We start from the raw sequence: 27,943 nt of genomic DNA, 5'->3' as shown, positions 1-27,943 counted from the left end.
CTCTCAAACAGGCCTCCCCCCCTCTTTCTCCTAGTCCCCAAGTTGGAGACCCCATTTCACACACACACAAACACACTCTCCTTCCAGGTGAGAAAGGAATGCATGCAGCTACATTCCTTTTGCGGCTTCTGACTTCTCCTTCAATCAACCAAAAGGATCATTTCTTTGCACAGCAAGGTACAGAATTCTTCCCTCTCCTCAAAATGCTCTCAAAGGGCTGGGATGTGCTACTTTTAAGGAACTTTCCCTCTGACCCATCCAGAGTGGGATACCAGATATCACACTCGGTCTGTTTTGTTATTTAATGAAGATACCATTTTCAGATATTAGAAAGAGCTACTATACAGGAAGGTAGTCCACTCACTAAACCACCAGAGCTAGATAAGCTTGCTCAGAGGTTTGCCTAACATGAGGGCAAGGCTATGAATTTATCTGATCAATAAACTGCACTGAATGGAGCATACTGGATTTAGGAGCATACATTCACTTCTCACAATTCATGCCCCACGGATGAGAAAACTGTGACAGAACTGACAAGAGGTAATTTTTCGTTTCCAATATCCTATGTTTAAAAGCACATTGCTTTGTGTATGCTTCCTTGAAGCTTCTGTGCGTGGGACACTAACAAGCTTTTTCCTGAATTCTAGATACAGGTTCCAATAAGAGCATTGCCAATGGCACAGAGGCACTTCGGGCTCTGGTTTACCCTTTCTTCTGCCTTCATTTCCTCTATATCTCTTCCACAGTCCCCAGGATCCCCATCCACCTGACACCCTTGAAGCCCCCTTACAGCTGCCAGCACAAGAGTCCTACTTCCCTTCATAACCTATTAACTGCTGCTGTGTGCTGTAATTTAACACTGTTTTCATTTACTGGCCACTGTGATTACTCAAGTGATTTGAAATATTCTCCTTTGACATTAAGCACATCTCTGTCACCAGGAGTACAAGGGATCAGTGATTAGCCCCAGTTCAAAAAGTTAAAACACTGGGCTGGTCTGAGCTAAACTTGTTTCAAGTGAAATTCTCTATTATTCTCTTCTACAATTTCACTGTTTTCTACGAGTAACTATCTTTACTAGAAGATAAAGATTAGAAATAGCAGACTGTCAGCCTGAGCCACCACATGAATCTACCTGTGCTCTTTTTACCAGTAGTCAGCAACCTTCGGCCAGTGGAACCAGAGGGCTCTGGCAGCATTCAGTAGCATCGACTCTGCCCATGCCTCAGCCAGGCAACAAGGAGAAGTGGTAGTGGCAGCAAATGGATCCTAGTGCCAGCCCATTACCAAAAAACCAGTGCTGACTGCAGGTCTATAAGAATCACCCGTCTGTGCCACAGCCCTCTGTAAAGACTCCACAGAACTGCTAAAAGACTAATTCCCACATGGGATGAAAATATGCAGCTCCAGATGAAGACTATAGGAGCTGCAGGTGGTCAGGGACTCTGAAAACCAGGCTCCCCCAGACTTGACTTGGAGGCAGTGTTTAAGTTGAAAACAGATTTGATTTTGCAATAGATGTTTCAGGAAAGAACCAGTCTGCTTCAAGCACGCTGCAGTGAATTCCCTGAAAGACAGATTGAGGTCTGTCATGTTTTCATAGAAAGCAATGGCTTGCAAACTAAAGAAGCAGGCAGACATCCAAGCCTTCAGCTCCCCTACCAGTGCACTCTGGCTGTAAAAAAGAAAGGAAAGACACCAACAGCAGAAACAAAGGCAAGAGAGAAAGCAAGAGGGGAAAAAAGGAAAGCAGAAAAAAAATCAAAAGAACAATCATAAACAAGAAAAGCCATCAAAGGAATAGATAACCCATTTTTACTGCAAAACAAAACCTAAACCTCAGAACAGGCATGATATGAAGCTTTTGCTCCTATTTCCCAATCAAGTTGCTGCTAAGACTTTTTCTTCTCAGAAACCTTCTTGATATCCAGTTCTCCTAACCCCCCTGAAACACAGTGCCCATCAGATTCAGTGCTGCCTTCAGCACAAACTGCTGAATTTTCATTTGTTTTATTCCTCATTAAGTTAGATGTCCTGAGAGAAAAGGCAAAGATATAAAAAAAAGAGTAAGTCCCTTAAAACTTCAAAAATAAAACAAACAAAAAACCCACAAATAAATATTTGAAAATATAAACATCTGTTAAATGCTTGAGGATTAGGAGAGACAGCTGACAAAATCCTGTTTAAATCCTTGAGGAAATTTCAAGGACCCCCGACCCTGCTGGACTGGAGATCCAATTCTAGTCGCCTGATTTTATCACTCTGAGTCTTCTGGGGTCATTTTACTTTCACCCTATAAGGTCTGAATTTGAAAGGCATAATAAACCATTGTTTTTAGTAGTGAGGAGAAGCCAATTTAAAACTTGCAGGATTCATGTATGAATAAGCATAAAAAAGTGACCTTGAACCCGCTCCCCAATCTAAAAGAACATGACATTTTCTTTAGCAGGGTAACAAAAAGACACCAAACCCTCAACATCCCAAAGCAGCATCTCTTTTCTGCACAGAAACAGGACGACACAGCAACTTTGTGCCAACTTCACATGCTTCAGACTCACTCCTTTCAGGCACTGTCCAATTCCACAATTATTCACACGTCTTGAATTTACATTCCAACAGAGTAGTCACTTGGCAAGGATTCAAAGACAGACTTAACAATGGGACTAAATATAGTCAGCATGTCTATCTGGGAGGAAGAAGAGCCCCACAGCTGCAGGATGCATCTGTCTAGGGCTGCACTAATTAGAAGGAAGCATACACTTGTCTGGCTTTCTCATTGTGAGCTGAAGAAATCAATACAAATAAATCTCTGTTCATTCCACCAGCACCATGCACTTTTTTGATAGTAAAACCCTTTCCCCCTACCATCCCCATGTGAAGACTAGTCCAGATGGTATCCTGAGGACTCTACCACTGTAAAAACTGTTCTCTTCCCACCTTTCTCTCACCCAAGAGCCCTCTCTGCCCCTCTCCTCCCCTCTCCCCAACCCCAAACACCTACACTCTTCTTCCTTTCCTTCTGCCCAAGGGACACCCAGAGCAGCCCATTCAAGGCCAATGCCAATCCCAAGATGCACCAGGAGACAGTAATGAGGCTATGCTTGGTTCCCCATCTCACACATAGCACCTCAACAAAGTGTAAGAATTTTTCAAAGGGGCAGAAGCCTGGCTGGGGTCTCATGCAGGCCATGGTGGGGGATTTAAAGCACCCCTCCCCCTGGCCTCAGCATGCCAGCATGGGGGTTGGGGCCTGACCAGGTCCCCTCTGCTGGAACACGGAAGGGGAAAAAGCCTTGGAGATTCAGTCCCTTCCCTTTGGCAATGGCAAGCAGGCTTCGAGACATGCTCTAGTGCCTCCAGCTTTTGGCCTGAGCCACTGCAGGCATGTGACTGCATTTCCAGAATCAAAAGTGAATATCTGGTCACTTGCATCTCAGTTCAATCTCTGCAGCTTAGACTGACCTGCAAAGACTAAATCAAAAAGCCTGAGGCTGAATTGACTGTCTGTCCTTAGCCTTTGTGACTAAAGCTGCTATGTTTGCAGCAGTTAATGAGGTTCTGTTACAATTTAGTCTCTTTTTTTTTGCAGTCACTCTACAGCACTGACAGAAGTTGCTATGGAAAATGTATGTAGAGATCTCTGAATATTAAAAAATGTGAGTGAATCTGATGCTATGAAAATGAAGGGCTAACAGCACTGACTGGTGTTAATCGCAACGTAGACAGACACCATGCAAGCACCCTTCATGCAGCTTTGCCAGGGGCCCTCCTGGCTTCTCTTGCTTGCTTTCAGAGAGCAACACAGTGGAACATTTTGCGATTCTGTACCTTTTTTTTTTAAACTATCAGTCTGCGGGTATTCAAGTGGTCTGAATTTATACTAATTTACTTGGCTCCATATTTAGTATAGATTTACTTGTCTCAATAGGAACCACATGATCATTGAGAGGATTTAAAGGGCACCTATTTATGGGTGTCCAGGTGTCTGAAATACCCTTTATAATTTATTGCAATCTGATACTCTTCAGGAAGTTGTAACATTTATTCTTACACCAAAATGCATATTGAGAAGTTGTATATCCCACGGCAGAACCACATCAGTTCCCCAAGATCTATGGAAGTGGGAAGTTCCTTCCCCAAGGAAAAATGATGCCTTGATAAGCCCAGCTTGATACCATCCTTGGGCAGCGAGGCAATTTTAAGCTTCAGAATCAGGCTAGCTCCTAATCAAATGTTCAGTTTGAAATACACTTTGGAGCTCCAGGCACACAGAGGGAATTATGTATCCCCAGCGCTTCAGCCCATTTCCTCTCTCATTTTACCTCCCCACCTTCTCCACCCACAGCTCAGTAAAAAGCTTTACTTTGCAGAGAGACACCGCCACCAATGACTTGAGACAGGCTCAGTCACACTGCTCTTGGTCCTTTCTAATCCAGGTGAACAGAGGAGCAGAGGACCCTGGTCCCTTTTGTGAAAGCATGACTGACAGGCTGACTATGAAACCAGTTTATATAAGAAGCCCTTGAGATAACAGTGCTCTGTCCAATTCACTGATTAATCAGCTACCAAACACAATCCTCCAACAGCCCGCACCTTGCATTACCAAGCCAATTGCTTGGTGGTATAGAAGATGAGCAGCACAAACTTGGATCCAGAAGGGTAAGAAAAGCACTCTCCACAAGGTTTAAATAAAAAAACTTGACCCTGCACAGGATAAAATGCATCCACACATATTAATGAGACAGTCAAGTATGGCATTTCCCCTGTTGAAAAGTGTTAGAACCAGATACTAAGGCTGATGTGCACGTCTCTATGCTTCTGCCTGATACTGTCTGTTTGTGCAGGCTGGCTTAAAATTCACACCACAGAATGATTTTGCACAGTGTTAAGAACTTTCTCATATTAAGGATCAGGCTCCAGCCAGAGGTTTAAAGGGATAGCCTCAACTACAAGGGCAGGGGAAAAAAAGTCACACTTCTGCTGGAAGTATTGGACTAGCTGCAACCATAACTTGCATCTGCAGTTACTATAACAGTCAATGGGAGAGTGCAGGCGTGAACCTTTCATGTTTAGTAGGCATTTACAGCTCTGTTGCTCAACCTCTTTTGGCATAAAGCCTATTGTAAACATCCATAAAGGATGCTTAACAAACCACATTAATAACAATTCATTTAGAATTCTGTTTAGATCTGAATACCCTATTTAAAGAGTAATCAGTCAAACTTTCTTAGTCAGTTTGATACCATTTCTAGCACACAGTACTCCTTTAAAAGCAGATATTGGAATGGAGTACCTATCATCTCTGTTCTAATGAAAGCAAATTAGAACAATATGCTCATTTCTTAATCCCATGGCTCTCAATCACTTCTGAAATCACTAGCTTTGTGTGGCAACTATCTACTCAATGCCTGTGACTGAAGATGTTGTGCTGATGTTGTGACAATACGACTGAAGATGAAACTCAACTCAGGAAAGTCTCCATGCATTGTATACAGTAAATCCAAATTCCATATAACTGAATACTCCAAATATAATCATGCAACATTTATCAATATCATAATAATGCATTTTACAGTATATACCACATATAGTGCTCATGTAGTATGTAACACTTAGACTTTACTTTGAAGGGTTCTCTTATTTCATGGACCAGAATATCTTCTAAAATAACAAAGCCAAATGTAATCCTTAATAGGCACTTCTGACCAAATATTTAAAATTTGCTTATAGATGTATTACTGGTAAAACTGCTGATCTCCAGTACCCAGCATTAGTACCTTAGGCACAAGTTTCTTCTTACCATAGAACAGCAACAAATTAATTTGCCGCTAGGCCTTTGGTGGGGCCATATGTTTAACTAGGCTGCTACTAGTGTTCCCCCCAACCATTTATGATCGTTGCCAAATTGAAAGCTAGAGCTCTGCTTCATCTCTGTCCCTAAACCCTACAGAAAATCCAAAGTACCATAATACTGCTTGGATTCATAGCACAAATACTTACTCAGAGCTTAATCCTGCGAGGTGCTGACTACTCTGACTACAATCCAGCACAGTATTTTAGCCCAAGTAGTCACATTTAATTGAAAGGCCCACTAACGTGCTGAAGTACTTTATGGATCATGGCAAGAGTGGTCATCAACCAGCATGGTAAAAGCTTAAGTCTGTTAAATCATAGAATCATAGAGAAGCAGAGCTGGAAGGGACCTCCAGAAGACATCTAGTGACTAGTCCAATGCCTGAGGCAGGATCATTCTTATCCAAACCAACACTCCATAATCTAAACTCTTTGTAAAGCTACCAAAAAACCCTGAGACAACACAAGACATAGCTCTAACCTGCCACAGATTAAGCAGGGGAACCATGGTAGCCAATGTCCTACTTTTATAAAAGGTTGTTAATATAAACTTGAGAGACCCCAGGTAGAGAGCCACCTCCTACCCCCACACTAAAGAGGAACACAAAAACCTCCACAAGTCCATATCAATCTGAAGATGGGGTAAAATTCCCTCCTGACCTCAAATAAGGTGATCAGTCTGACCCTAACAGGAGTAGTGACCCAGTTCAACAGTATGTGGGTATTTGGAGGGAAAAATAGTAAGAAAAAAACCCACTGCATTTATCTTAGTGATAGGAGATGTAATAAAAATATGTAGAAGTTTATGGGACTGGCAATCTTCACTGTGCTTGATAAACACTAGCCAAGTAATCAGAGTTACCAGAATTACATAGGTAGGCAGGTAAATTTGTCTCTCCACTTTACTGACTGAAAAAGACAAAAATTATGCAACTGACCCTGATTTTACAATAAGACCTGCCTGAATCAGATCACAATACTGGTTTTGTGCAGAACCAGCAGAACTTGGATTAGAATTTTGACATTTTGGAAACAAAATTCATTGCTTTAAGCACAATTTTCCCTCAAAACTTCTTTACTTCTAACAACTATAATTTGAGGTGTTCGTTTTCCCCCATAAATCAATTCCTATTTCATTGGGAGCATTTTCTCAAAATTATCCTAGGTCTATTACACAGAATTAATGTCAATGATATTTGTAATATTACAATAGTAGCTGAATAGAATTTTTTAAAGAATTTTTTTTAACTTCTTGCCTTCATTTTAAAAACCATTATACCACGCTTGATGGCGCTCAAACAAAAAATTAAATAAATACATTTTGGGTTTACACTCAAAAAAGTGTATAGAAATCACATATATACTAACGTATATCCCAGAGCTCTGGCAAATGGTATTTTTCTCATTATTTTCTATCTGTCCCACAACAAATGCCTTTAATTCATAATAAAATTAGCAGTATAAACAAGTGTTACGTTAAACAAAATGTCTATAGTTTGTAGATTATCATTGGGGAGGCAGACTTTCCATTTGCTACAGAAGAATACAGATTTTCTCCTTTCATGGAAAAAACATGAGAAACCATGAGTTTCTCCTGGCAGGATGGGAGAGTTCCAGCCTGCAAGGGGCTTCTTGGGGCTCGGGGGAATGGGACATATGAGGTACTATGTCCATGTGTGCACATGCACACATGCATGTGGTCAGTAATACAGCCAGGCAGTGGTAGAGAGCAGTTCCCCCAGGTAAGTTCTGCCCAGGTAAGTCTGGGAGGAAGGGGGAGCATAGGTGACAGGTGGGGGGGAAGGAGATGGCATAGGTGATATGGGGGGTAGGGGGGCAGATTGAGGCAGCCATGGTGGGGGAATGAGGCAGGATGGTGGCTGCAGCTGGGGGTGCTGCCCAGGACCTGGAAGGGAATGCACAGCCCGGCAGGGGGAAGCGGGACAGAGCCACAGGTGGCCCATCTTTGGGGACAGCAGGGAGGCTGGCTGGGGAGAGGGCATAGGGAGACACTCCCAGGGAGAGGGCTTAGGAGGGCACGTGACTCCCCCCCCAGATTTGTGCGTGGATTTGGGGAGGGGGTTAAATCAGAGAATTTGGAATTTTTAAACAGAGGAAACCAGGATCCCTGGTTATCATTCTTTAGGGCTTCTAAACTCTGCTTTATTGGGAGGTCACCTTATGTAAAAAACAAAGATTCTGTTCCCTTAGTACGGCAGAGCAGGCAACAATAACAACTTTAAAAAAATCTCTAAGCAGGAAAAGTTGGTTTAAACGTGACCGGAAGCAATCACACAAATGGACAAAAACATTTTCCTAAGAGAGGGCAGCATTTAACAGAGTGCAACACAGCTGCTTATGACCTAGGCAATGGAAGTAAATGGGATTGGAAATGTGTGGCAGTAAAACGGAAACATGTTATTGTGGAAGACTGCAGCAGTCAGGGGACTGAACACAGAAGGAAGTGACTTAACCAAGCATGCTGTCCTCTGCTATTTCCCACTGAACATCCTGTGCATCTTATGTGTCCTCTTTAACAGTCTCTCACAAAGCAGCCGCCACTTAAAATCTACAACACATCCTCCCTCCAGCAGGGAGGATTCAGATGGGGCCTTATCTCTGTGTTTCCAGCCATCAAGCTGTTCTTGTTTTGAACATGGTTAAGAAAACTGCTGGTAGGCCAAGAGGAGCGGATCAGCTCAGTAAGGGGTGTTTTATACCAGCAGGCTCCTACTCTCTCTGAAATGCCAACTGTTACCTCTACCCTTGCTATTTCATTCTACCATACTACAGAACCTTTCTATAAAAAGCTGTAACACATACAACCTATATCTGCTACTTTGTGTGGTATAATTTTCCTTGTGTCACTGTAAGAAAATAAAGGATCCTTTGGGAAATGATTTAACCCTTTTTAGTGAAAGGCTTGTGATGTACTAATACTGTCAGGTAGAAGATATTACATGAGATTAGTCACACAAATATGACAGAGTAGTGATTTCCCAGAGTTATAATAAAAAGGGAGAAATAGCTCAGGAAACTGGTAATGTGATGCAAAGGTGAATCCTTCACCTTAGCTTCAGAGCACTGAGTCAATAATGACAGCTATTCTGTGATTTGAGGTTTTGTTTTTTGTTGTTTTTTTTTTTTTAAGAGAATTTTTCGCGTTCCAATCCAAATCAATTCCAAATCCAGGAGTCAGTCAGGAACCATAAGTGGCCCTACTACCAGCAAACACCCTACACCCCACCTGGGGTATCAGATGTTTCCAAATCCTTTGGCAGGCATCCTACGTGCAGGCCCAAGCCCACAGGCTTGGGGTTCGGATGCCCCCAAGTTCAGCCATAAGGCCCCAGGGACAAGCTTGGGAAGCATCTCCCATTTCCATAAAGTGGGCATAAAGCCAAGATCTTCCTGCTTGAGCAGCAAGTAGGATGTTTACTATCCATTACCTCTGCGGGTACTACCCCATGCCAGAAAGCGGCCATCCCCAGGGGTGACTAGGAAAACTGCCTTAGTGGTCATGGTATTTCTCCTGCCAAGTAAGTTGGTGGTCCCAGTACCACTAGCCTGCTAGGAAATGGCCTCACTGAGGTGAATGTTTGTGATGTGAATGACAAATCCTTCAGGGTAGCAGGCTCAACTAAGTGTCCAAGAAATTAACAAAGCCAGAGCATATTTACCTTTTGTCCTGCAGATGCATTTCCATCAGGAACAATATATGGCAGTAAGACAATTGAAAGCAAGATGGCACTGCCCATACTGCACTTGTCCTGTGGATAATCTTCAGAGTTATCCATCTGTCTCTTTTCACCAGTACTAAGGTATCTCCATAAGAACTGTTTCAGTTGTGACAGAAACCTCTAAGAAAATTAAGACAGTGGCAATGACGTTTGTAGAAGCGGGTAACTGGGGGGGAGGCATTACCCATATAGCTCTTAGAAAGAAGCCCCTTTCATCTTCCTGTTTTTCTCTTAACTCAGCACAGTAAAGCTGGATGATGGTGTTTAGCACAGGAGGATCAGAGCCAAGAGACACATCCTGTACAGCAGAAAAGTGGTGATAATCTATCATACCTCCAGCTAGTCTTCCAAACTGGCTAGGACTGTTTGTTACTTATCAATTCAGACTGCAATAAATCATAACTGCTGGCATTTCATACACAGAAAGATTTTGACCCTAATTGGCTAACTATGCACAAGGCCATGATCTGACTGCATGTCTGAAAACAGAGCTAATAAATAATCAAAATTGAAAAGAAATATGCTGTATTATCAGTTGCCAGCAACAAATGCAGACACACTAACAACCTCATCTTCTCCTGGATAATTCATTCTCCAAGTCTATGGCTAAGATCCAAGAGATATGGAGCATCACGTTTCTCCCAGGTGATGAGGATCATTTATGTAAGAAAACATCCATAATCAGAGTGCAAAAACAGGACTTCCTGTATTTCAAGTAATCTTGAAAGGAAACATTTAAAAATTGCAGAGAAATAAGGTAAGAGGGACCAGCAATTCTGAAGCAAGATCATACACACACACATGTGCATGTGCATAAAACAAATAAACTTTCCTGGATGGCTCAATTTCAGGTTCTCACGCTGGCTTCAATTTACCCTTCCTGACAACAAAATTGACAAACACCATGATTGAAACTGAAAACTGCAGGCATCCATTTTAATCCATCTTTCTAAAGTGGCCTGCGCAACGAAGAAGGAAAACCATCACTGTTAGGAACATCACACAGCATATTCCCCAGTGAAATGGCATTTTTAACAATATTCACTTAACAGGTCATACTGAAAGTAGGAGAAATGCAACCACCAGGAAATAAAGTAGAAAAGAAGCTGTAGAACCTTAAAATAAAAATAAATAAATAAATACATACATACATAAAATGACTAGGGATTTTATTTACAGAAGAAAATGCTGAATCTCGTCAGAAGACGCTTGATTGACTTTGGCTCACTTTGGTCAACTTTGGTTGATAAATAAAGAATCAATTCTCCATTAGCTGGAACTAGTGATACCACAGCAGTGGGCAGAGGATGTGCCACTCAGCCAACCATCAACTACGATAGCCAAAACAATGACCCTGTTAAAAAAAGAAATTCCCTGTTTCCCACCTCCTGGGGCAAAACCAAAGGGGAAAGTATGATCTTTAGCAAATCACAACAGAACAGGGACAGAGCTGAAACCAGAACCTAGGTTACAAGGTGCACAGGTGGAATTACCTTTATTAGCTAGAGCTTTGCTGGCAAAGCTCTAATTCCATTCCAAAGAAGACTTTGATATTTGAAATTTGGCTTTGTTTCAATTTGGAACAAAAACAAAGAAATTTTGAAGTCACTAGGAAAAGGAAAGCATTGGGGAGCATCCCACTCCACGCTCCTGCTTCCCCATCAGGTGAGCTGCAGAAAAGCCAGGGAGACTGAGAGTTGGAGTTTTACAGCTGGAATTAGAGGTTCTGAGGCTTCTAGTTTCCAAAGAGCCAAGACCCTTGTAACCTAATCTGCTTGGGATTCTGGGCATGAACAGAAATGCAGCTGAAGTATCCAAATTCTGGAATGCTTCATATTCAGTGAGCTTCGGCATCACATAGACATGACCCTACCTCCAACCCCAGATCAACTGTTCATGAAGGCATGTAGCAGCAGTGCTCTCCGTCCAGGGCACCACACAGCAGGAATCCCTACATGCATACCTCTTGGCCTCCAGTCTCTGGAGGTTCCCAAGGACAGCAAAATACAGGACAGCACTTACTGGCTGTCCACCCTGTTCCTCCCGCACTGTGGGATGACAGAGGACTGCAGTGTGCAGACATTCTAGGACACTTGAAAAAAACTTCAAAGATATCTATGGGGAGAGGGGGACGAGGGAGCATTCTTTAAGTGCTTCCTCAGCCACGAATGCCTGCACATTCACTGTTTGGAGCACTCTGAAGGCACATGGAGAGCTTCAAACAGTGCATCTGTCCATGGCCTCAGGCAGGCAAGATGGAAAGAAACCAGACCTGACAAAATCCTTCCTGCTTTCCATGGGCCCTTCACTGCAAACCAAACCGTCTCCAAGGAATGTTTCAATTTCAAAGAATCAGCATTCTCCAATGGAAAGAACATCCTGTTGAAATATTTGTGACCAGTTTAACTCCCAGCACATAAATTAATTCCCCTAGTAGCAGTCACCAAACTCTTACGTGGCAATTTGAAAGATAATCTCTTGTGGGCACAACCACACAAACAAACCTTCATTTTGCTGTCAGTTCCTCATGACTGATCGAGTCTAACAATTCCTCTCTCTCCTCAACATCACAAAGTCTCTCACAAAGCCAGATTAAAACTTCCTATCAGCTTTTCTCTATGACCAAGAAATTGCTTCTATTGGAGGATATAAGGTGCAAATACTTCTTTCTACCTTCTGACACACTCCCAAGGTCTACTGACCCAGGAAGCCCAAAACCAGTACACAAACTCAGGTCAACTGAGCATCAGTGGTAAACATTCACTTTAAACTATTTAAGTGACCTCCTATCTACTTATTGTCTTCGTGGATTTATTAAGAGTTAATCTATCAAGTCAGAAATGGGTTAATACTCAAATATTTTACATAATTCCATTTTATCTCACATCCACTGAGAGATCTGATTATTCCAAAAGGAACGAAAGAACAAATGAACTACAAATGAGGACACTGTCCACATTGTACCTGCTCTCAGATCCTGGGAGTCAGCACTGGAAAAACTAGATATAACCAGGGATCCAAGTGTTTTGTTTCCCATGGAAAAATGGAAAAAACAGTGGATTTTAACCAAGAAAAACACGGATTTCTCATTTTAATGGAGAAACACACGGGCTTGCCACTTTTGCAGAGCTGTCTGCAGGCTGGCAGAATCCCAGCCTGCAAGCGGCTGGGGGGAGGAGAACAGTCAGGCAGCGGGTGCCATGTGCACGTGCGCACTCACACATGCACATGGCCACCAGGCAGCCTGGAGAGCAGCTCCCACAGGCAAGTCTGACAGAGGGGAAGGGGGTATTGAGGCCCCCATAGGGAGGGAGGGAGGGAATTGGGCAGGGCTGCTGCCCAGCTGGGGCAGTGCACATGGCTTGGGGCCTGCAGACAGCATGGACAGGGCCCCGGTTAGAAGCAGGACAGAGCTGCAGGTGGGGGACGGGGGGCTGGTTCCAGATTTGTGCACAGGGCAGAGACAGAAGCAGACTGCCCACTGCAGGCTCAGGCTTCCCACCCAGCTGCCTTCCCCCCTGGGGCCTCTGCAGCCCAGCAGGTGAAACCTGGCACAGCAGAGCCAGGTAGGGAAGCTCCTTGCTCCCTGCACTGCCCTGGCAAAGTGCCTCCTAATGGAGTCATGATCCTTGATTAAAGTTTCTAGGGGCTGTCAAGATACAAATAACAATGCCACAGTTTGGTGTAGTGAAACTCAGGATGCATCAGCTCAGAAACAAATGAGACTTACCCTAATCTAATCCCAGCATACCTCCAGCAGCAGTCACAAGGAGAAAAGCTGCATGGAGACAGGGGTCAAACATTGCTTATTATTATTTTCTGCTCCTACTCTAAACAAGGTGGTGCTAAGGTAGGTAAATCTTCTGAAAGTGACACACACGGGTAAATGCTGGTAAAACCTGGCTGCCATCATTCAGAATATGGAAAAACAAATTTTCACACTACACAGATTTCTCTCTCCTTTAAAAGGTAATGTATAACAGATTTACAATGGTTGACCTACCTACATGGTGGTAAACACTTGCCTGGGAAAATGGGTCTTTGGGTTTTAACCATTCTCTTAGAGGTTCTCAAGCTGCTGTAGGAACTGGGGACAAAAACCTCCTACAATTCAAATACAACTCAATTTAGCAGATGCACACTGGGACCACATCAACAATGTCTTCCATTAAGAGGGCAAGATGCCAGCCTCCTTTAAAACAAGCAAGCAACTGGAAGAATGCTCAAGAAATCAGGCCTTAATGCCTATGGGGTTTCTAGATGTCAGGTACTCTCTAGTCTTTGTGTTTTGAAAAGGCTGCAATAGGCTAGCTCTGCTACAATACAATGTAAGTAGTTGAAGATCTCCTCCTGATAAACAAAAGGCAAGTCTCCATACTGCGTCTCAAAAAGGAGTTAGCTGCCTTCCATGCCATCAGATGCTGGTATGCCCTGCAGATCACAGAAGAGAAAGCACTGTCCTCTTTGAGCAGCTTTGTTCCTTTCTTTCATACAGGTCCCAGAAAGCAGCACTGGCCTTCACCTCCCCTGCATGCTCTCAAGCAAATACTACAGTATTTTTTCCAAGGACTGCCCTCTAATTCTAATAGGTGGAAGTGGAACCGATTAGTCTGGGGAGGCTTAGTAAAGGATCTTGGTTTTTGTGAAGCTGACATGAGTCCAAGAATTTCATCTGCTTCACAGAAGCAAACCAAGAGTGACCAGGACCTCTAACTGAGTGGGCACACATGGCATAATCATCAGCATATTGAAGATCAGTAACGGAGGTATTAGTTATCTTGGATTTGGAATGTAACCAGTTGACGTAAAAGAGATTCTCATCCATACAGTGCTGGATGCTGACTCCAGGTTGAAGTCTATCAGCAACAAGATCCAGAATAGCTGTGAAATAAAATGCAAAAGAGTGCAATTACACATCCTTGCTCAACTCCAGTTCTCATAGTGAAGAGGTCTGTTTCCAAGCCATTGCTTATGACAGTTACTGTGAAGAAGTCTGATGCTGGATTTTGAGGGGTATCTAAATCTCATCAAAGGTCTGCCATAAAGCCTATCTGCTGGATTGAATCAAAGGCCTTAGAGGTCAATGAAAATTGCACCAATCTGGGTGTTCCTCATGGTACTTCTTCTGAAACTGTGTACCAACAAAGATCATATTTATTGTGTCTCTGAGTGGTCTGAAACCACACTGGAACAATCAGATGGCAATCCTAGGAGAATGCTAAGCATTTCCCCTACCTAGGTAACCACTTTTCCCAAAAAGTAAACATAGGTAACACCAGATTCAATCTGCCAGTGCTACCCTTGGACATCTCTGAAACTGTGTTTTTGATCATTACATCAGAAAAGAAGTCTGGTTTGGCTGTGATTATCCCTCCCCTGTTGTATGGATGTGAAACCTTAACAACATCAGAAACACCTGAAAACTTTGGAATGTGACCGTAAGTGATGTCTTCAGAAAATCCTCTATATCAACTAGGACAGAAGAATGAATGACAGCCAGCATTCTAGCCCAAGGAAACACCACCAGCATTGACGCCACGTTTATATGGCACCAGCTCCATTGAATAGGACATGTCATAAGAATGCCTAACAGCCAGTTGCCAAAACAGGCCTTATACAGAAAACCCACGCTATTTGTGGGTTCGGCATTCGCGGTTTCAAATATTCGCAAATGCCAAACCTGCATCTTAAATACACTTTATGCACTTACAGGAGCTCCACGCTTGCTGCCACCACAACCTCACCACTGCTGTGCCCCACCCCCAGCTGCCAGGGGCACCGTGTTCATGAACGCATTGCCTTATTTACGGATTTTACCATTCACAGGGGAGGGCAAATAGCAAGGCTCGCCTGTACTCCCAACTCACTGATGGTCATTGTTCTAGAGCAGAGATGGGCAAAATACAGCCTGGAGGCAAGATCCAGCCCATAGAGGGGATTTGTCTGGCCCGTGGTGGGTCACTTAGTCCCATGTGGCTGAGGTGCTGCCCAGCCATGGCGTGTTCTGCCACGCCCTGGGCATGCAGCAGGGCTGGGGTAGCTCTGCAGTGGGGCTGCCTTGCTAGGCAGCCTGGGCAGTGGCAGCTCCTTCGGCTGCCACCGCCACTGGCCCCAGCCCTGCGGTATCAGTGGACTAGCGTGCAACCCCCACCCTGTGCACCCTGCTCCGGCTCCAAGCTCACCTATCTGGGCTGAGCAGCAGTAACGCAGGACAAACTGCTGCTCAGTGCAGGGCAAAAACAGCTCCTCACTGCCACCATGGCTTCCTGGGGCAGCTGCCCAGAGCCCACGCAGTGCTGCCCTGCATCTCCGCTGCCTCTGGGCTGCCCTGCAGGACAGCGGTGGCCGCACAGAGCAGACACAAGGCAGCCCTGTGTGAGCTCTGGGAGGCTGTACCAGGAAGCAGTGGTAAAGTGGAGGGGCCACTTTTGCCCCGTGCTGAGCAGCAGTTTTTCTCTTGCACTGCCACTGCTCAGCCTAAGCCCCAGCACCTGCTCCAGGCTCGCCAGTCCTGGCAGAGCAGCAGCCACAGTGGCGGTAGCACTGGGCAGAAACTGTTGCTTGACATGGGGGAAAGCAGCCCCTCCCCCTTGCTGCCCCCAGGCAGTTTTTGGTGCGGTCGCCTGAAGCCCATGCCATACCAGGCTGTCCCGCAACTCCATCACCACTGCCTCTGTGCTGCCCCACACTGTCACCAATGCTACGCTGGGTAGCCCAGACACAGCAGTGATGGAGCTGCACTGCAGCCCAGCACAGCACCAGCTCTGGGCAGCAGCACCAAAAAATGCCCCGTGGCAGCAAGGAGAAGGGGCCACTTTCCCCCGCGCTGAGCAACAGTTTCTGCCTAGTGCTGCTGCTCAGTCTTGATGTGCAACCCCAGAGTCAGCACAGCGTTGGGGCTGCATGACATCAGTACCTGGGAGACTCATGTACTGAATTGTACCCATGGTGCAGTGATGCACAATGAGGTATCAATCATTCTGCACAATCTCATCTCACTATGGAAGCATATAGATGATAGAGACAAAGGGAAAGAGCTGTGACCTGACATCATCAGTATCTAACTCCTTCCTCCTGGAATTATTTGCAGTTCAATGTGCAGACCTCAGAAGAGCCTCCCTAGTCATCTATGGACTCACCAATGACATCCCTATTTACTGAAAGACTGTCATCCATATTTTGAGGGGCTGCCACTGACACCACCACCAATACAGTACTTTATACTGTCACATCTCCCATTTAACTGACCCATGAGGCTACAGACAGAAGCAGTTTTAGCTGCATTGTTATTGATGTAATGTCTCAGCTCTACATCTTTCATTGCACCCAGTTGTGTGCTTTATTGTGGGTTATGCTCAGATTCATGCTTGTTTGAGAGCCACTTGAGAACCTGTCCTTGAAGTTTAGTTTGGGAGCAGTTGATGGCTAAACGAAAAACATTCTTGGATATTTCTGCCCTTGAATTTCCAGGAGGTACTGGTGGTCAAGAACACTTTTTTTCCCCCATCTTTGCCTGCTTTCCTGTATGGGGTTTTCTGCAAATGCTGCACATGGAGACTGCTTAGTGTTGCATATGCAAGACATGACATAAGTGCTTTATAGATTGCAATCAATTAAAAATTGTTCCTGGGTACAATTGAAGGTGTAGGTTCTCATTAGGAAAGCTGTGCTTATTTTTAAGTTGGCTGCTTCAAAAATTGTACTGTGTCTTAACAAGTGAGATCAGCTGGGATGTACTGATTTGTAAAACTCAGTTTAAATTTAGGGCCTGGAGAAGGTACATTCTGCACATGGAATTTAACCACAGGATTTGCTTCCCCTTGTTCCTACAACAACTGAGTTCACTATAGACTCTGTCCATCATATTTTCTTCATACAACACACCCCAGAATAAAATACACACTTTATTTTTGAAAGGCAGAACAAAGGAAAACCATCTTTCCTTGTAGTAAGTAACTGAGTAGCAGCAGGTAGGAAGCCGATGTTAGTTCTGTTTTCACACAGCAACCAGTAGAAACTGTTCTTACCATATTTCTCAGGTATAATATGCACTACAATCCCCAACAGCTGGTATTTGGAAACAAGGTGTGTGGTGTATGCAAGACAACATGGTATTAACTCAAGCATCTGCTGTAGAGTGGCTTGGCAGAGAAGGAGGCTGGCTATGATTTGTTACAGTCTGAGTACAGATACTGTTTATTCAAGATGTGGCTATTTAGTTCCAGTTTAATTGTTCATGCTTTGTGTAGATAAGGGGTCAGCAACCCCCAGCACACGTGCAGAGCATCACATGCAAGGCCATTTTCCTCAGCAGGCATTGAAGCCAGGGAGGCAGCAGCTGTTTGTAGCCTCCTGGCTGCAGCCAGCCCCAGCTCTGCGTAGCTGCTGCCAGCTGGAAACCCAGGCTGCTCCCACCAGGCGGCTGGGAAACCGCAGCCAGCCCCCGGTGTGGGTAGCTGCTGATAGCCATGGAGTCCGGGCTGCTCCATAGAAGCCCTGCTGCAAGCAGTCTGGGTTCCATGGCTATCAGCATCTACCCAGAACTTGGGCCAGCTGCAAACAGTTGCTGCCTCTCCACCCCAGCCCCAGCTGCCTCCCAGCCCCAGACCTGGCCCCGGGGAGGCAGCACATACCAGCAATACTCCCCGCTGTGCTGCTCTCACTTCTGCAGATCAGCGTTGGAACCCAGCACAGCAGGGCACAGCGGGGGGTGTAGAAAGCTGCCTGCTCCCAGCTCCCTGCTGCCCTGCCGCACTTTCTCTGCAGGCAGGGGCAGCAGTGAGGGGCACAACCCTGCTGCTGCCCACACTGCTCCAAGGCACGAAGGGGAAGTGTGGCCAGGACAGTGGGGAGCTGGGAGCAGGCAGCTTTCTGAGCCCCCTGCTGTGCCGGGTTCCAATGCTGCTCCACACAAGCGACAAGGGAAGCATAATGGGGAGCACTGTCCATATGTGCCATGTCCCCAGTGCCTGGGACCGGGTCTGGGAGGCAGCTAGGGCTGGAGCAAAGAGGCAGCAGATGTTTGCAGCTGGCCCAAGTTCTGGGTAGCTGCTGACAGCCACAGAGCCCAGGCTGGGAGGCAGAGGCTTTGGGTGGGGGGCAAGGAGCATGAGCAGGGCTGGGGGGGCAGGAGCTTTGGGTGCAGGGCACAGGGCAGCAGGGCTTGGGGGTAAGGGGTACAAGCAGGGCATCCTGCCATGTACCCCCTGCCCTCATTTTGTTTTTCTAGCATGCCGGCACTCCGGCACCTTCCAAGGTAGGCATTGTGGGGTTTTTCGGCACACCAGCCAAAAAAATGTTGCCTATCCCTGGTGTAGATGCACCTGACGTTATTAGTAGATATTCTTCTTTCTTGTCCTGACTTATGAAGTATATCTAACAGCCCTTCCCCCTTTGACATATATGCTGATAGCAGACAGGGAACCAGCTAGACAAGTCAAGGGAAGACATTTTGTTTCATGCTCCTGCCACCATTAACCAGGAAAGTTGAGCATGTAAAAGAAAGGAAGAGGGGCAAAAGGGAGGGCAACCTCAGAGCAATTAAAAAGAGGAGAAAGCACAACTTGAGAGGTCTAATGAGATTACAGGAAGAGTTAAAATTGTAAATCTACGTGCACACATCAGATTTTCTTAAAGGTTTTACCATGATTACAATTAATGTGTCAATTATTATTATAGAATAATTTGTAAATACACTAATCTTGACCTGCCAGCTGATTCTTCTATTGACAACAGCAATGAAAAAAATCTCTCTCCAGAAAAACACTTAATCAACTTAAATCATAGCAGCTGCAAACACAAATGTACATTCATGTTGAACACACACACACAAATATGATTTAAAAATTAAGTTTTAATAGTTGTGGTGATAGCTATTACAGAAAGTGTTTGTACAACTTCCTTCATCCAAGAAGGATTGAAGAAAAACCTACTCAACAATCTAGCATTCCTAAAATTTTAACTGTAAATATTTCTAAATTGTTTTCCACAGTTTAGCTTTCATGTTGAAAGTATTATCATTAAAACTAATGAGAGAGTTGCCAACAGAAATGCATTATTACAGGGCTTTCCTCCCTAAAATCGTAGGAGTTTGAGTCTCCTGTCTCTCAAAATTGTTATGCCAGTTTGATACACCGTGGATTTCAGTGAAATGGCTCTTAGATTACATAGATTTAAGTAAGATCAGAATCAGGCCCACAACTGCATCTCAAATACTCAAAATGGCTTAAGACTTAGAACTCATGGAGCTACCAAGGACAAATGGTAATATAATGTTCTATCATACATGCAAATATGCTGTGTTTTACTTTAGAAATACCTTATTGTCAACACCAAATGTTATGGGGAGTCAATGCCAGAAATTTGGAGCAAGTTTGGCACTCAATAAAATCACCTTAGTACTAACAGCAAAATCTACCCTACCTGCATAAAGCCTGACTCTCCATACCAAGTAACAATCTCATCCTTGGGATCTTCTGTTCTGCATGTGCTGCATTCCTGGCAACTTATATAGTTCCAGGCTACTGTCACTAAATTGTTCTTTCAAGCCTGTTGCATTTGTAAAGTATGACATTTATCCATTTCAAATTTTCCTTATTAAGCAAAGGTCTGGTCTAGCAATGTGCCAGAGATAGGGAAAAACGGGTTCTAGAAAGAAAATTGGAATATCCTTGAAATAGAACATAAAAATGAAAACTTTTCTTTATTATTTCCCTTCACTGAGTCGTTACATATACTCAAAAGAAAAGAAAGAGAAAGGGAAAATGCAGCCACTAACCACTATCACCCCCACCCCCCGCACCAGCATGCCCTAATGTTATTTTACTACTTTCTAGGTAAAAGAAAAGGAACACAAAATTATTAAAAACTAATTACATGAGGATTTCTCTTTGTTGGTTAGCTGCAGAGCTTCCTCTTTCTACAATGAGGCTTAGAAGGGACACAACCTTAAATTTCTGCTGCTTACGCTGTTTGTTTACTTGCACAATGAAAAGAGAACACCAAATTCCAATTAATCGTATTCCCATGTGCTGACAGTATTGCAGTAAGTGGGCTGGGAACATACTACAAGAGAATATATTTCTTTTAAAACCTCACTATCCATGTATAAATATACACATGGATACAAACATATAATATATAGTATTAAAATAAAACCTAAAGCCTAGCAAAATATTTCCATATCACATACGCGTGCACACACGTTTGTCTGTGTGCACACATGCATGTTTATATATAGAAATATTTTGTTAGGCTTTCATTCCATCCAGGAAGAGCACACACCAACTGCAGATGCTTCCTCAGCCTGACGAAGGGTATTTAAACCTGAAAGCTTGCTAAGCAGAATCTTTCCAACTATTTGAGTTAGTCTAATAAACGATATCAGATTTAGCCAGAGAACAATGTCTGCCTATGTCCTTAGACCAACACAGCTACAACCTACACCCTTGTTAGGCTTTAGATTGTTTTAATGATATAGATACATGGATATGAAATACAAACTACCAATGGATAGTGAAAGATTTTAAAAGGAATATCTCCCCTTGGAGTATTTACAGCCCAATTAAGATCTAAATTTTGTCTTCGTAAAAGTTCAGCCTACAAGCAAATTGACAATCCCTTTCAACCTTTCCCCTTGGAATTTCAATGCCAAATTTGAATGTCCCTCAAGCTATAAAATATATCTTTTGCCCCCAAAAAAGGTACATCTACTTCCTTGTCCTCTGAGCCACCAGTTAAAACACAACTTTGGGATGTAATTTATTGCTTCCCACTCAAACTCTGAGCTAGCAGGAGAGAGCACTTCATGCTTCCAGAATGCTCACCCAAGGTGACAGATACTATCTAAACTGGAAAAGAGAATAAGCATTTAAAGGGCATTTAAAAATGCTTAAAAACCAATACTAGGATCCTTTTCTAAACTGTCTCTCTGCACAAGAGTAGCCTCTCCTTTTGTCTCACCACACCAGTAAATCAAGATCCAGTGCAATACCTCTCCAACCTTCTACATTGGTTCCTCCACTGAATCCAGAGTACAGTTTGAATTCTCTATCCTGATATAGAGAGTCCTCCCAGGATTTAACTTGTGTTACCTGAGAAATCCCCACATGAGCATGGCCTAGCATGCCAGCTACATTCCACTGGAACAAGCAGGGCAGTCAGTCAATAGGGAAAGATGATGAGTGCAGAGAGAGTGTTCACAGGACCTGGACCCAGACTGTGGAATTTAGAGATAACAATGATCTACTTTCAAAGCTAAAGGCACAGCTCCTCCCCGGGTTGTAGGTCTCCCTCAGTAAACGCTTCACATGAACACACACAAATAAAGAAGCCCACGAAATTAATTGAGTTATATTGTTTTCCATGCATGGAAGGAAGAAAGAAAGGGCTAGTGTTAAAAACTTTAGAGGTACTCAGTTACTGTGACAAAGGGACCATATGAGCACCTACATAAATATATCAGACATTACTGTGGTTGACTATAACTGTGGTTCTTAACATTTTTAACTTCAAGAGATGCACTGGAAAATGCTAGCTCTTAGTTTTCACTTGTTTTTTCACTACAGAGAAATAATAGAAGCAATTCTTCTGTTGTAAAGCTCTCAGAAAGACCACAACAGGCCAAAATGTTTTCAACACTATGAATCCCTATTTGAAATCTCTGGATTTTTTTATGACACATGTTTGCACTTCTAACAGTGCTAACATTGAATGGCACCCCGCAGCACCCATAATAGGATCTCAAGGCACCACAGGGTGCCATGGAATCCTTGTCGAGAATTACTGGACTGAGGGGGAAAATGATAAACAGTGTTCCTTGCAAAGGGGATAAGGCAAAAGCAAGATTCTGTGGAGCAGGAGGAGTTGGATTTCTTAGAACAAATATCAGGCCTGTTACATCATACACAATTTAACTGAAGAAAATGGCATTTGCTGAAAGGGATTAATTTTGGCAGCAAGTTAAATGCTCTTTTCTTTTTGTGCTCAGATATGTACCTTCTATTAACGCCACTCAGCCAGGTGGTTGCAGGTTGAAAGTTATGGCTTTGTGCTTCACAGACCCCCCCAGGTTCAAAAGGATGCAAGCATGTCTTGACTACTGTGCCATCTGCCTCTATCTAAAATATAAAATAGGGAAGAAATACATTTCCTCTACCACTAGGACATCTACATAGAGCACAGCAAGAACCCTCCAATTCAGTGATTCAGGGGTACCTTCAGAGCCTTTTAAGGGTACTGCAGGGTGCCATGCAATGTTAGGTGTGCAAACATGATTCACAAGGTAAACCCAGAAGGCGCCTATACACAAGCATCGAGGCTGCTCTGACGTCCTGCAGTTACTACACTTCAGCAGATTCCAGTGTCACATGGATCGGCATTCCTATGGCGGGGGTGCTTTAACTAAAGCTTGTTCAATGAGCTTACTTAAAGCACCCCCAAAACCATTTTTTCAGCATGGGGATCCTGATACACATGATGCTTCACGCACTTTAATTAGACTGGCTCTCTGAGCTCATGTAATTAATGCGCCCCACCCTGCCTCCCGGAGAAAGTGTATAAACACCCAGAGGTTTCAAATAAGAATTAATAGTGTTAAAACCAGTCTGACCTACAATGGAACTCTTTACAAAAGGAGAACTGCTCTATTATTTGTCTTACTCATTTTCCAGCTAAGACCTGGCATTTTCTGGGGGATGCCTTGAGGCTAAAAAGGGGTGTTTTAAAGCTAAAAGGATTGAAAAACACTTATCTGAGTAATACTGCAGCCACTGGTACCACATTCCCCACTACATTTTTACCCAAGAAAGGTAGAAATTATTTTGTAACTCCCATTTTATCATATCATCTCAGCCACTTGCTACACTAGCATTTTCCTCTACTCCCAAAGCTCCCATTGTTGCACAACCATCACAAACCTACTGCAGACTGGTCCCTGTTTTTAAACAGCTTACTTAACAGCAAGTCTAGCCAATGCAGCGATTCCAGCACTGGGAATCCGCCTGCATGAGGGCTCCCATGGTGGCTACTGCAGAGAGTAAATGTGATGGGAAAAGTTCAAGGAGACAAGGCTTAGAAGAGTATTGGCCATGGATGCATGAACAGTCACCCATGGCAAGTTAGCCCGTTATATAAAAAACAAGAAAATGAAAAGCTATGAACACCTAATGCAGGCCCATGCCAAGAAAGGCACATTTAGCTCTGGGTGCCCATCACGGACAATACTATCATTCTTTTGAGCACCTGCCTTTCGGTACACAGTCTGCTCATTTCTCACAACTTCAGATGCTCTGCCTGTTCTTTTGCGCATAGCTGCCAGAGGGCAATTTGCTCCAACTTCATGAGTCAAGCTAGGTCTGTGTGCTGCGTGATAAACCAGGGTAAGAATTTACAGCACATCAGCTGCTCTGCAGCAACTGTCTATGTGCACATTCTTACCCAGCGATAAATGCAAGTAGCTTGTTCGTCAACAAAAGTGGGGGCTATCTTGCATTTACGGTGGGGTAAGACTTTGCATATGTGATGTTACCACAGGAGAGCTGATTTACCATGAGTTTACACTCTAGCTCCCCTAGCAGTAATTTGTTCATATAGTCAAATCACTAATCTATAAAACTATTCCCAATGCTGCTCACTATTCTAGGAACATATCAGCTTTTCTCCCCACATCAGCATCTCATTCCCTCCTCCCCCAATGCTATTCACTGGTGTGAAAAGGCAATTTACTCCAGGTAAAGGAGAAGGCCTCTTCCGCAGTTACAAAATCACAAGGAAAACACTAGCACTATAACAGTGCTTCTGCCATGGAATATGACAAAAAGAAATCTTCTCCTCAGCAAATCCCCCTGGCCTCTTATGTTCTCCACTGGTTTTTCTGAGTTGCAGCTATGGTATTAAAAAAATGCATTAGAAAATAGCTCCTATTGTTGCTAGCTTTTATTTTTGAAACTAGGTATTCTAAAAACTTGCCCTGAATGCACTCTGCAGAGCAACCATTTTCCACTCATTCTTTCCCTCTCCCCCCGCCAGTGTAAGAACAGGCATCTGCCAAACTAAAGTCATCATTTAGAGAAACTGCAGGAGCTTTCATAAAGGAGACAAGAACAGGAACTGCATCTGCAATAGCGACAGCCACATCAAACCTCCAACACAAACATGATGAGAGACTGCACAAATGTCTGAGACAGCTTCAGTCAATCATACACAGCAACCTTATTGAAAACTGACGCACACTGGTTTTGCAGCAGTAAAAAGGCAGAGAAGTTAATCTAGCCCATTCCCTTGTCAACGAAAAAATTCCCCAGGGGATGTTGCACCAAACTCTCTAATCTATTTTATAAGAACTACAACACCAGGGACTCCATGAAATTCAGGGGCCAGTGACTGGAGTCCAGAAAGAAAGAATCAGCAGCTCCCAATCTCTTGCTGTCTGTTCCACTGACTACCAGTAATTCCACAGGCTGTGGCACACTTTATAAACCATATCAGCCTTCCCAGTTGCGCGACTACACTTTCATATTTGAACATGAAAAGTACCAAGTACTATCACTGGTGGGAGGGCAGATCCAGGGGAGACTATGACTATTCCATAATTTCCTCAAGTTTTAGACACCTGCTGTTAACAAACCCAGTATGGTAGGGAGTCTAGTAATTAGATTATAAATCATGACTCTTCTTTTCCCATCATCAGTTCTGTCTGACTGTGGGTAACTCCTTTCTGCTACATTCTGGTCTGTAAATTAATACTTCTGTATGTCACACGGACATTTTACAAACCTGTTCAGTTTTCAGAATGACACACTATATATTGGTACAAAATATCACTGCCCTCAGCTCTCATTTAATTGGAGCTACACTGATTTGTATCAACCAAGGACCTGACTCATCTCTCAATAGCAGAAACATATAACAATGAGATATTAAGGGGGGAAATGCAATATAATGAATTGTTTTCATTAGGCAATTAAAAAAAAAAACGCCACCCCCACCTCTGCCACCACCATCTGGTCTTTGGGGAGTGAAAGAACAGAGCAACAGCTTTTTGTAACTGTTGTTTCAGCCCTCAGTAAATCTGTGCCTATCTAGTTCTCATCTGCCAGAAATAAATCACTCTCTTTGAAAGCAATTTCAGAATTACATAGTGCAACATCTCCAAGGACCTTCTGTTTCTATTGTCTCAATATGCTCTGGATCTCATTATCTCAATCTAGCTCCACTCAACTACAGTTCTCAATGGGGTGGATCTTTTCCCCACTTGGTACACAGCAGCAATAACAACCATGTTACATGAACTGCAGTCCATCTGGTGTTGGACAGATGCCCAGTTGTAGATTTGCTCTCCAAAATTCCTCTGCAGGATTTTCTTTACTGGGACAGAAAAAAGTAGTGTAAAACCTTAGAATGTCCCCCTTATATCAAATGAGACCAACATATAATGGATCCTGGCCACCCCAAGCTACTGACCTCCGGCAACTGTTAGTGCAGAAGCACCTGAAGACCCTAGTCAGAAGGGTCTTGTTATGGTACAAGACCCTTAGAGGTACAAGACCTTTAGACCCAAGAGGTGCCTGTGTAAATTAAACCACAACCTAGCAGGAGATGTAACAAATTCTTGGAGAGGGGTCAAGAACAGCAGTGATGGGATTTGACCATCACATGTCAAGCCCTGTGCACAACTTAGAAGCACATTTTTAAAGAAAACAAGAGTGTGTTTAATTAAAACAGACGTGCATTAGCAAACAGCACTGGCCCTGCTGCTTTTCCTATAAGCATCATGAGAGGTTGAAATAAATGTTTTAGGTCTGCAAGATCCAAACTGCTTCATGACAAAAGTTTCAAAGTCCATCAGACAGACCACCATAGTTATCAAATGTTTTGATTTGCTATTATGCCATGCAGTCTTCAGGACCAGGGAAGATACTCAAGTTCCAACATATAATGGATCCTAACCATCTCAAAGCCTCAGAACACCTCTTTTGATTATGCTGATTTGTATGGATGTCTAGAAAGCTCTGACCAGAAGTGGGACTCCATTATACTAGGTGCAGAACTGACAGAGTGGACCATGGTGTCCCCAAACTGACGCTTACACTGTGCAAGCTTTAGCAAAAGCAAATTATGCTGTACTATTTGGGGCCTTTTACTGTATTTTTCATGTATTAAAATCCTTTGGCTATAGACCAGCAATACCTCAAAATATACTTATTGTTGCATCTGCTTTTCAATAGGGCACTGTAAATATCTGGATAAATAGAATGTCTTGCGTTCAGTCAGCTGAGATGTGTGATGGTTCCATGAAACAAGATGTATGAATGTGTAGCCTGCTGTAAATGCCTCAAACCCTGTGCCCAATACCTTGAATTCTATCCGTCTAAAGAAAACATGAAAATATTAAAAGATTACAAAGAAAATGACTTCAGAGCTTCAGAAGCCGCAAGGAGTAGGTTAGATATGCACCTCCCTGGCAGCATTGTAAAGAAATATATGTCACTTTGGATCACAATCTTGAAGTTACTGAAGTTATCATTAGTAAGTCTCAGGGATGTCCTTAGTTATGAAATACTAGAGTTTCTTAAAGTCAAGCTTTTAGTCTTTTATGAATGACTTTTAAAACAGTGGGGCACTGGAGTGGTGTTGTTGTAGCCATGATTATCCTGGAAATATATGAGTCAAGAATTTATGTTGGTCACACATCTTATGGGACCAACTGCCTAATTTGTAGTCCAGGACTAAGTACAGACAGTCAAAAAGCCTGAGGCTGAATCGATTCAATCTTTGCAGGTTAGTCTAAGCTGCAGAGATTGAACCAATAAACAAGCAAACAGACATTCATTTTTGATTTCAGAAATGCAGCCACTAGAGGTGCATGGATAGATATTTTTTGGATACTGATACTGATTTTTAATGAGCCAGATAGGCCAATACCATTCCAATTGCCAATATGCAGCCAGGCAGCTTGAAGAGCAGCACCTGGCTGGTAAGTCTGTTGAGGCAGAAGAGCTGGGGGGAGGGAAGGGGCATAGGGGGACAGAGGGAGGCCCCCACGGTAAGGGAGAGAGTGGGACTGGGGCAGGGGCTGCCCAGCCAGGGCAGGGTACAGGACACAGCTATAAGCAGCTCCCAAGGGGTGTGTACCCCCAGATCTACATGCAGGGTGAGGGCAGACTGCCGCTGTGGACTGGGGCCAGACCAAGCTCTTCCCAATGGGAGGCTGGCCTGGGCTGTGCTCAGGGCAGGCATCAGTGGTGCTGGGAGAGGGGTTGGGGGGCTACGGCAAGTTTTAGGATGGTTGCAGGCCCCTCCCCAATAGCCACCCTCCCAGCACCACCACCACCACCCGCCCCAAGTTCAGC

At 43.8% G+C, this 27,943-nt stretch overlaps 1 protein-coding gene and 1 long non-coding RNA gene across 4 annotated transcripts in view; both read right to left on the bottom strand.

The window, feature by feature from the left end:
- Positions 1-27,943, bottom strand: part of PALD1 (phosphatase domain containing, paladin 1) — a 219,411-nt gene that overhangs the window by 154,824 nt on the left and 36,644 nt on the right. The window contains exon 1 of one of the 3 annotated variants that reach the window (XM_019507808.1): positions 2,471-2,532. The exons of the other annotated variants lie outside the window; for them this stretch is intronic. The gene's annotated coding sequence lies outside the window, so the exon portion shown is untranslated. Of the gene's footprint in view, positions 1-2,470; positions 2,533-27,943 lie in introns of those variants that run through there. 3 annotated transcript variants of the gene reach the window in all.
- LOC109290963 lies at positions 9,297-17,869 on the bottom strand. Its single transcript, XR_002095723.1, has 3 exons — positions 17,859-17,869; positions 16,235-16,238; positions 9,297-9,382 (listed from the first exon to the last, which is right to left on the bottom strand). It is a non-coding gene; the product is annotated as an uncharacterized LOC109290963 (long non-coding RNA).

The sequence above is a fragment of the Gavialis gangeticus genome, unplaced genomic scaffold (genome assembly GCF_001723915.1).
Source record: "Gavialis gangeticus isolate Ggan-Ray unplaced genomic scaffold, GavGan_comp1, whole genome shotgun sequence".
Taxonomy (NCBI): domain Eukaryota; kingdom Metazoa; phylum Chordata; order Crocodylia; family Gavialidae; genus Gavialis; species Gavialis gangeticus.
This window is presented reverse-complemented; position numbering and strand designations above follow the sequence as displayed.